Source organism: Desmodus rotundus, chromosome 1, assembly GCF_022682495.2.
Source record: "Desmodus rotundus isolate HL8 chromosome 1, HLdesRot8A.1, whole genome shotgun sequence".
Classification (NCBI taxonomy): domain Eukaryota; kingdom Metazoa; phylum Chordata; class Mammalia; order Chiroptera; family Phyllostomidae; genus Desmodus; species Desmodus rotundus.
In genome coordinates this window covers 112,234,334-112,245,719 of record NC_071387.1, presented here as the reverse complement: position 1 = coordinate 112,245,719, position 11,386 = coordinate 112,234,334, and positions in this window count along the sequence as shown.

Sequence of the window (11,386 nt, the reverse complement as noted above, 5' to 3'; positions counted from 1 at the left end):
CATGACTCATGGACATGAACAATGGTGTGGGGATTGCCTGAGGGAGTGCGGAGGGGTTCTGCCTTGAGGGGGGCAAAGAGGGAAATATTAGGACAACTGTAATAACATTTTAAAAAGAAAAAAAGTAAAAAATGTGAAACTAATTATATTTTATTTATCCTGAAATATCTCAAATGTGATCATTTCAACCTCTAACCCAATCTAAAATTATTAATGAGAAATTTAATTTTTTATAAGTCTGTAATTCGGTATGTCATTTACACTTACACCGTCTTTTCATTCAGATTAGCCACATTTCCACCAAAGTGACCACTGTGTGGCACAGGGCAGGTCTAGAAGGATACACCCAAACTGTTATACACAAGTGGTCAATTTGAGTGGTGTGATTATGAGATATTTTTCCTTTGTTCAGCACACTTGTCTGAATTTTCTGATTTTTAAAATAAAGCAGATCATCAATAAAACTAGAAAGTTCTTTTCAATTTAGGAGAGACGTGTCTCTCTGGATCAGATAAATAATTTGTCCAAAGCCGAACAGCTAAGATTTGGTGGAATGAGAATTTCAGTCAGCAGTCCAATCCTAGAGGCCAGGCTCTTTGCCACCACCTAGACTACTTGCCAAGAGGAGCGTGTGACTCGGAATGTGTCTGACCATGGTCTCCCTTGCAGAGCAAGGACACTCAGGCCTTCCTATTGCCCTTTCAGCTCCAACTGCCCCCAGTCTTGGTATCCTGTGCCTCCCTCTGCAGCACTGACCCCAGCTTCCTTTGAAATCCCTCTAGCCTAGATCGTGAGTCCTCCTCCAGGGCAATGTTGCCCCTGCTTTGCTCTCTCCGTGGTGGCAAAATATCACCCTAATGACGTAATCGTACTCTAAGCTAGTCATGTTGACATTGCTCCTGGAAAGAAAAACTTCAATTAAATGGAAAGTGTCTTTACTAATTCTTTTTTACTCTGTCAGTATATTTCACGGACACCCCGTCCCCTCCCCCTGTACTCCTCTAGATGCGGGAAGACTAGAGAGAATAAAATAGGCAAAATGGCCACACATATGGAGTATGAGTCTAGCAGAGGAAACAAAAAACAGGAGCAAATAAATACGCAGTATGGGAGGTGTTGATGAAAGCTGTCGAGACAAATAAAGGAGGAAAAGGGAAATGGAGATGTTCATATGTATGATGATTGGAAGATGTGTCTGATAAGGTGATTTTGTACAGAGACATAAGGGAAGTGATGGAGCAGTCTTGAGGCTATTTGAGGGACAATCATCTAGCAAGTGCAAAGGCCCTGAGGCAGGAGTGAACTTGGCATGACTGAGGAACCATGAGGAGCCACAGTGGCTGGAGCAGAGCTTATTCTGTCAGTTCTGGAAGTATGAAGAGATTGAGAGGGGTCAAATAGGCTTGAGGCATCTAATATGAAATTTTAAGGTATTGGCATTGCCATGATAGAACCCCTCGTGGTCATCCCAAAGGGTTGACAATGACACTATATTGAGGAACATCAGAAAAATAGGCTGTTACTCTCCAGGTTCATGCAACCCTGAGAGCTAAAATCTGAGCAAAGAGGTAACGGGGGGGGCAAAACCTTTCAGACAGCTGTAATCAATCCTGAGCAATTCACATAAGTCTTGGGAGAATGGTAGACTCATAGGACTTGGAATGGGGGTTCAGGCCAAATTTCCTTAAAAGTCAAAGAAAAAGGTGACCCCAGCTTACATGTGGGTCAAACCTACTTAAGACACCAAATATTTGGAGAATCATATCTTAATTGGGTTTGTGCTTAGTAGATGTGCCCTGTGGTTTAAACCTGATTTTCAAACTGGCTTTAAAATTTTCCCCTTAATAACAGCTAGATGGGTGAATGAAAAGCAAAAATGTCTCATGAATAGACTCAAAGAGTGCATTTCCTTAGCATACATAAAATGCTCTTTGGGATAGAAGAAAGACAGATTTATTGAAATCCTACTTACGTCACAGAGATGCAGAATCAAGGGATATTGGTGCCTTGGCTTGCAAATGATCGTTTCCAGAAATTCTTTGGAGTGCATGTTTCTCAGCTGCAGAGATGATGGTGTCCAAAACTAGGTAAGGTGCACATTGCATGCCAAGTGTTTACAGTGCCAGAGAGCCATGCCATCTGGATGTCATCCTAACATACTCCCTCCTTTACCCAGAGTGAATCTCTGTCATTATGCATAAGCATTATAACATAATCTCTGGGTTCCAGCCTGGCTGGTCACTGACTAGCTTGAGAAGGTTACCGTAAATCCTCTGAGCCTCAGTTTCCCCTACTGGAAAGGGAGAATAATTATTGAAAGAAGGAACTCTTACCCTTTGTGACAGCATGGATGGGCTGGAGATTATTATGCTAAGCAAAATAAGCCAGTCAGAGAAAGATAAATACCATATGATCTCACTCATGTGTGGAATCTAATGAACAAAATAAACTGACAAACAAAATAGGAGCAGAGGCATGAGCATGGAGACATGCACCATACCGACAGATCTCAAAGGGGAGAGGCGGAGAGACTGGAAGAGAGATTAGCCAAAGAACATATATGCATAGCCCATGGACACAGAACACAATGTGGTGAAGGTGGTGGGGAGGGGGCTGGGTGGAGGGGAGAACTGGGTGGAGGGAGAAAATGGAGGACATCTGTAATAGTGTCAACAATAAAAATAAAAAAACTCACCAGTCAATCGATCAATAAAATGAGGACAAATATGGTTCTCCTGAAGATGGAGAAGGAGAATGCTTGGCAGAAAATCCAACCAATGGCAAACTCTTAATAAACGTTAGTATTAAATAAACACAGACCAACAGCAAAGAGCTACCTGTATTTTGCTTTGTTTCATTTCCTTTTTTTTTTCCTCCCTTGGAGCAAAATGGCAGGGACTCACTTTTCAAGAAATTACACTGCGTTCAGTGACTTCCCATCAAGAGTAGGCAGTGTTCCGTATCCTGCCATTGGTAAGTATTAAATGGGCCCATGTCAGACAAGGCATGGCTTTTAATCTCCCTTTATTTGCTGTGTCACCTGTCAGTGACCTTGACTGTTGCCGGCTGTCTCGTGTTCTGCAGTTTGCTGATAAGTGTGTTTATGGCTTTCGAAGTCATGTCTGCTGAAAACCACATCTGTTTCACCACTGACTCAACAGGCACACAACGAAATATAAAGGCTAATTCTGCGGTGTACACAATCCGTGTCTGTTTTCCCAGAGGATTCCAGATAGAGTGAACTCAGCAGAGGGAGTTCTTTGATGGCTGGCGATTGTGGGGCAGAAGATGAGCATGGTCTGTGACATGAAGCCCTCACTGAACTGACAGGGGTAACAGCATCCCAGACACAGGGATGGAGAGGAAGCCCTTGCCCCAGGGAGGGCTGTGATGCTGAGATGCTTAGCAACACCCACTCTCCCTGTTTGGTCCACCAGGAACCAGGTTGAGTTTCTCAAGTAAAATTTCCTACCCTAGTTGTCTTACTTAGAATATTGATGTTGGGAGGAAGTCTAGTGCTATGGGCGTGGTGGCAGAGACATTTCATACTTTATTAGGGTATCAGTGATAACATCTTTTTTTTTTTTTTTTAATATTTTAATATATTTATTGATTATGCTATTACAGTTGTCCCATTTCCCCCCCCACTCCACTCCATCCTGTCCACCCCCCTCCCTCCCACATTCCCCCCCCATAGTTCATGTCCATGGGTCATACTTACAAGTTCTTTGGCTTCTACATTTCCTACACTATTTTTACCCTCCCCCTGTCTATTTTCCACCTATCATCTATGCTACTTATTCTCTGTACCTTTACCCCCCTCTCCCCCTCCCACTCCCTTATTGACAACCCTCATGTTCTAGTTGTTTGCCTAGTTTGCTCTCGTTTTTGTTTTATGTGTGGTCGTTAATAACTGTGAGTTTGCTGTCATTTTTACTGTTCCTATTTTTGATCTTTTTCTTAGGTAACTCCCTTTAACATTTCGTATAATAAGGGCTTGGTGATGATGAGCCTCTTCAACTTGACCTTATCTGAGAAGCACTTTATCCTCCCTTCCATTCTAAATGATAGCTTTGCTGGATACAGTAATCTTGGACGTAGGTCCTTGCGTTTAATCTTGGGTAATGTAATTATGATGTGTCTTGTTGTGTTCCTCCTTGGGTCCAGCTTCTTTGGGACTCTCTGAGCTTCCTGGACTTCCCGGAAGTCTATTTCCTTTGCCAGATCGGGGAAGTTCTCCATTATTTGTTCAAATAAGTTTTCAATTTTTTGTTCTTCCTCTTCTCCTTCTGGCACCCCTATAATTCGGATGTTGGAACGTTTCAAGGTGTCCTGGAGGTTCCTAAGCCTCTCCTCATTTTTCCAAGTTCTTGTTTCTTCATTCTTTTCTGGTTGAATGTTTGTTTCTTCCTTCTGGTCCGTACCATTGATTTGAGTCCCAGTTTCCTTCTCATCACTATTGGTTCCCTGTACATTTTCCTTTGTTTCTCTTAGCATAGGCTTCATTTTTCCATCTGTTTTTCGAATAGATTCAACCAAGTCTGTGAGCATATTGATAACCAGTGCTTTGAACTGTGCATCCGATAGGTTGGCTATCTCTTCGTCGCTTAGTTGTATTTTTTCTGGAGCTTTGAAGTGTTCTGTCATTTGGGCCATTTTTTTTGTTTGTCTTGGCGCGTCTGTTACTTTAAGGGGCGGAGCCTTAGGTGTTCACCAGGGCGGGGTAATGCTGGTCGCTGCGCTGTGATGCTGTACGTGGGGGTGGGGCCGAGAGGGAGCAATGGCGCCCGCTTCACTCTCCTCCGGATTTCAGTCTTTCACTCCGCTACCCACAATCAAATTGGGCCCCTCTGGTGCTGGTTCCCGAGTAAGTGGGCCTGTGCACACTCTAGGCCCCTGTGGGTCTCTCCAACAACCTCTCCTGTGAGGCTGGGAGTCTCTCCTGCCGCCCCAACCCCCAGGGGCGCTTTCAATCAGAGGTTTGAGGCTTTATTTCCCCGAGCTGGAGCCCTGGGTTGCGCAGCGGTCTGCTTCTCTGCCCGCCGTTCGTCCGGTTTATCTGTGGGCGAATGTGGTGCCGCAATGTGCTATCCGCCACTCTGCCTGCCCCACTCTCCGCCACTCTGAGTCCGGCCCTCTGGGTTTATCTGTGCAAATGTGGGACCGCAGGGTCTGCTAGTGCTCGGACTGCCTGCGCCATTTGTCCCACACTCCGCCAGTCTCAGTCCCGCCACAGCCACGCGAGTCCTCTCCACCCCAGTGCCGTCTCCGCCCCTCCTACCAGTCTGGATGAATGATTATTTTCTGTTTCCTTGGTGTTGGTCCCCCTTGCTGTTCGATTCTCTGTCAGTTCTGGTTGTGCGAGGAGGCGCAGTGTGTCTACCTACGCCGCCATCTTGGTTCTCCGATAACATCTTTATTCAAACATCAAATAGAAATATCAGCTACCATTTATTGAACATCTGCTAGATGCTAGATGCTAGTCTTAGGCTGGGCACAATTCTGTAAGGTTCTAGAGGTGTTATGATGTCCATTTTACAAATGTGGGAATTAAAACTCAAAGAGGTAAAGCAATTTGCCCAAAGACGGTCAGTCTTTAGAACTTGAGTTGTCCACATTTTTGACTGGTTTCTTGGCATTTATGTTGAGTATATGCCTTGCAGCTTCATTGCCATATCATAGGCTGTACATATGGACACTGCTGGATACCGCCAATCCATTTCCAAAGCCATTATATCAATCCCAGCAGCAGAGCCAAGTCTGAAGCTGGGCCTGGCTAATTCCAGCTCTAATAATTTTAACCACTGAAATATACCCGAACAAAGTGCCACGTATAAATGATAGGGACTTTCCAGGGAATCTGAACTCCCAGCAAGGAGACAGTGGCTTTGTTTTGCAAATATTTTATTAGCATATAGCACACGTACAGCAATGTGCATAAATCTCAAGCAAAGAGCTCACTGAATTTTTACAAAGTCTCCCATGAGATCACTGCCTGATCGCCGTACCAAATATGACTGACAACCCTGACAGCTTCCCTCTGCCTTTGTTCTCATCAAGTTGATCTTTACCCTTCTGGCCCTCTGCATTCCCATACACATGTTAGAGTCACGTAGTCCCTTTACACGGGAAGAAAATCCTGCTGGGACTTTAAAATGAGATTGAACTGAATGGACACATTAATTTGAGAATTTTGTTAGATTGGGATTATTTCTTTCCTAAATGCTCAAAAGAACTCACTGGTAAAACCATGTGGGCCTAGAGGTGTGTGTGTGTGTGTGTGTGTGATAGATTATAATTGTAGATTCAATGTCATTATTAACTATAGGAACATTTGTATTTTCTGATGTGCCTGTGCCAGTTTTGCTGAGTTATTTTAATTTTAATTTTTTAATTAATTTTTAAAATTCTCATCTGAGGACATGTTTCCAATTGATTTTAAAGAGAAAGGAAGGGACAGAGGGAGAGAGGGGAGAGAGAAAGAGAGAGACAGAGAGAGACAGAGAGAGACAGAGAGTGAGAGAGAGAGAAACATTGATACGAGGAAGAAATATCAATTAATTGCCTCCCATATGTGCCCCAACCAGAGATCAACCCACAACCCTTCAGTGCACAGACCAACACTCCAACCAAATGGGCCACAGGGACAGGACTGCTAAGGTATTTTTAAAGAAAAATTCCCATTTCATCTAAATTTTCAAATCTATTGGCTTAAGACTCTTCTACAATGCATGAAGGAATTATTTATCTGATGGAAATATTCTATGTCTTGATCATGGTAACGTTTACATAGGGATATATAATTGTGAAGACTTATTTAACTATTCTTAAAATGGCTACATTTTATTTATTTCAACTAAAATGTAAAAGTCCAATAATATGAAGTTGTTGGCAGTAAAATGGGATATACTGCTGGAGAGGTATACAAGGTCTGTACAGAAAGTATCTAGCTATGCAATACAAAAAATAGAGACATTTCTTAAGAGGAGACAAGATACAAGAAACATTGTACATAGGATGATGGTGCCTCAGTCCCCTTCAAAGCAGGCACCTTGGGACTTCACTCAGTTCTCCCAACTGCAGCACAATGATCCTTCTGCTCTGGTAGCAGAAGCCACAGAACAAATTTTGCCACAACACGTTTCATGCCAAGATCCTTCATCAAAATCTCGGACACAGTAGTTTTTGGAATCCTCATATCAGCTTCCAGTTCTTGAACTGTCAGTGACCAATCTTTGTTGATTGCACCCTGTACACTTTCAATATTCTCAAGTGTTTTGCTTATTGCAGTCCTTCCAGGATGTGGATCACTTTCAACAGATTCTCAACCACCTTTGAAGTGTTTGTGCCACACTTCTTTTTTTTTTTTTTTTTTGCTGCACTCATTGCATCATACCCGAAAGCCTTCTGAATCATCCTAATGGTTTCTGCAGAGGAATGTTCAAGCTTAACACAAAATTTGATGCAGGTTTTTTGTTCTACTTGCTCAGTCATTTTGAATGCTACAGCCACACAGTGCACATGCTCACTCAGCAGTGTCTATCACCCTCACTGATTAGTACAGTGAAGTCATCATTGTTCATGCATTCATATTCCAGTCCACTCTCCGGGGCTGCCAGTTTATATCAATCTCACACAAACTGTTCTCATTTTAGTAACAATGACTGGGCCTTTTCCAGACAGACCTTGTATACATTGGTACAACCTTGTGGGAAAACAACGTGGCAACATCTTTTAAGAATTAAAATGTATATGTGCTGTCTTCTAGAAACCTCACTTCCAAGTACACACTGTAGGAAAATTCTCCTGTATATGCTCAACAAGATAGTATAGTACATTACTGCAGCTCTGTAAGAAAAAAAGTAAAATATATTACCATCATTCAGAAGGTATGTATGCATAGTAGATTGGGATATTACTCTTTTTTGATATATTTATTGATTATGCTATTACAGTTGTCCCATTTCCGCCCCTTCACTAAACTCCATCCTGCCACCCCCTCCCTCCCACATTCCCCCCCTATAGTTCATGTCCATGGGTTATACTTATAAGTTCTTTGGCTTCTACATTTCCTACACTATTCTTACCCTCCCCCTGTCTATTTTCCACCTATCATTTATGCTACCTATTCTCTGTACCTTTCCCCCCTGTCTCCCCCTTCCAAACCCCTATTGATAACCCTCCATGTGATCTCCATTTCTGTGGTTCTGTTTCTGTTCTAGTTGTTTGCTTAGTTTTCTTTTGTTTTGGTTTTAGGTGTGGTTGTTAATAACTGTGAGTTTGCTGTCATTTTTACTGTTCCTATTTTTGATCTTGTTTTTCTTAGATAAGTCCCTTTAACATTTCATATAATAAGGGCGTGGTGATGATGAACTTCTTTAACTTGACCTTATCTGAGAAGCACTTTATCTGCCCTTTCATCGTAAATGATAGCTTTGCTGGATACAGTAATCTTGGATGTAGGCCCTTGCCTTTCATGACTTGGAATACTTCTTGCCAGTCCCTTCTTGCCTGTAAGGTCTCTTTGGAGAAATCAGCTGACAGTCTTATGGGAACTCCTTTGTAGGTAACTGTCTCCTTTTCTCTTGCTGCTTCTAAGATTCTCTCCTTCTCTTTAATCTTAGGGTAATGGAATTATGATGTGCCTTGGCGTGTTCCTCCTTGGTCCAGCTTCTTTGGGACTCTCTGAGCTTCCCGGACTTCCTAGAAGTCTATTTCCTTTGCCAGATGAGGGAAGTTCTCCTTCGTTATTTGTTCAAATAAGTTTTCAATTTTTTGTTCTTCCTCTTCCCCTATAATTCGGATGTTGGAACGTTTAAAGATGTCCTGGAGGTTCCTAAGCCTCTCCTCATTTTTCCGAATTCTTGTTTCTTCATTCTTTTCTGGTTGGATGTTTCTTTCTTCCTTCTGGTCCACACCATTGATTTGAGTCCCAGTTTCCTTCGCATCACTATTGGTTCCCTGTACATTTTCCTTTGTTTCTCTTAGCATAGGCTTCATTTTCTCATCTAGTTTTCAACCAAATTCAACCAAATCTGTGAGTGTCTTAATAACCAGTGTTTTGAACTGTACACCCGATAGGTTGGCTATCTCTTCCTCACTTAGTTGTATTTTTTCTGGAGCTTTGAAGTGTTCTGTCATTTGGGCCATTTTTTTTTTTTTTGTCTTGGTGCTTCTGTTACTTAAAGGTGTGGAGCCTTAGGTGTTCCTCGGGGCGGGGTAACTCTGGTTGCTGCGCAGTGACGCTGTAAGTGGGGGAGGGGCCGAGAGGGAGCATGGTGTCCGCTCCACTCTCCACTGGACTTCAGTCTTTCACTCTGCTACCCACAGTCAAATTGGGCCCCTCTGGTGGTGGTTCCCAAGTGGGTGGGCTTGTGCACGCTCTAGGCCCCTGTGGGTCTCTCCAACGACCTCTCCCGTGAGGCTGGGAGTCTCTCCTGCTGCTGCCCCAACCCCCATGGGCGTTTTCAATCAGAGGTCTGAGGCTTTATTTCCCCGAGCTGGAGCCCTGGGTTGCGCGGTCTCCTTCACTCCCCTCCGTTCGTCCTGGTTTATCTGTGCTCGAGTGTGGGGCCACGGGGTACTACCCACCGCTTTGCCTGCCCCGTTCTCCGCCACTCTGAGTCCAGCCCTCTTGGTTTATCTGTGCGCAAACGTAGGGCCACAGGGTCTGCTAGTGGTCAGACTGCCTGCCCAGTTCGTCCCACCTTCCGCCAGTCTCGGTCCCGCCATGGCCACGCGAGTCCTCTCCACCCTGGTGCCCATCTCCGCCCCTCCTACCGGTCTGGATGTGTTTCTTTTTTGTCTACTTGGTGTCGGACTTCCTTGCCATTCGATTTTCTGTCAGTTCTGGTTGTGCGAGGAGGCACAATGTGTCTACCTACGCCGCCATCTTTGGTTCTCCCGGGATATTACTCTTAAATACAGTGATTTAGAACTATGTGTTTCAACCTAGATAAATTCCTCCAAACAAACGAGTCAAATAAAAAAAAAAAAGGTTGCAAAGAGGAAACTACTGTTGATGTCATTTATGTAAGTTCAAAAAATCACTACTCTTTTATTTTTTCCCTATTGTAATAAAAATTTGGGTGGGCACAGGGAAATCCAGAATACAGATTTCCTTGGTAGGTGTGACCATGTCTCACTAACATTTCACTATGTTCCCTGGGATATGAGGGCTGTTATTTGGAAACTTCTAGGAACCTTCCTTAAAGGTAGCTGATAAAAGCCTTTTAACTCTTTCACTTCCCTTTTGCTTCCTCTTCCTTTGGCTTTCTGTATTAGTTTCCTGGGGCTGCCATCACAAAGTGCCATAAGCAGAGTGGCTTTAAACAACAGAAGTTTGTTTTCTTATGTTTTAGAAGGCTAGAAGTCCTGTCAGCATGGCATGCTGTCTTGGTGGCTCTAGGGCAGAATCGGTTCCTAGCTTTCTCCTGGCTTCTGTTGTTGGCAATCCTTGGCATTCCTTGGCTTGTCGACCCATCATTCCAATATCTGCCTCTGTCTTCACATACCGTTATGTTCTGTGTGTCTGCGTCTGTGTTTCTTCTCTCCTTACAATGACACCAGACATATTGGATTAGGACCCACACTAATTCAGGATGACCTCATCCTAACCTGATTACATTTGCAAAACCCCCATTTCCAAGTAAGGTCACGTTGACTGATACTGGGGGTTAGGACTTCAACATACATTTTTGTCAGTCACAATTCAACCCATACCACCTTCTTCTTCTCCTTGTATTTCTTCTTAACACCTTCTATCCTTTCTGTTAGTTGGAATGTAGATAGGATGGTAGGAGCTGGATAGAACAGCCATCTTGAACCAAGAAGTAAATTTTAGAATTGGATCCATGGGTGAAGGAGCCTACAAGATAGAAGGAACCTGGGCTCTTGAGATCATAAAAAAGTCATATCAGGTCTAAACTATCTACCAAGACTTTTATATGAGGGATAAATAAATATTTATCTTTTAAAACTCCTCTTCCCCTTATTTTGGGGTTTCTTCCACTTGTGGCCAAGCCTAATCTTAACACACACACACATGTATGTATAATGTATTGGAACATAAGTGGGTCCATTCCAAACACATGGACGGAGAGGGAGTGGAATGGGAAATAATGACCAAAAGGAAGTCTAACTTCCCCTGTAATGATTTAATGCTTTTATTAGAAGAAGATAAAGCCAATATAGCAAATGTTTAATAGTTATGAATTCTAGAAGGTAGGGACCATCATCAGAAGTAATAACACTGTTAATCTTTAAATTCTGAATTTTCACAGTGTATTTCCCCAAATTCCCTGAAAAACTGAGAGGACTCTATCTGCAGCTTTTAATTCAGTCACATGAATTGGCCTGGAATTTCTTGAACACACTGGCTATTTTC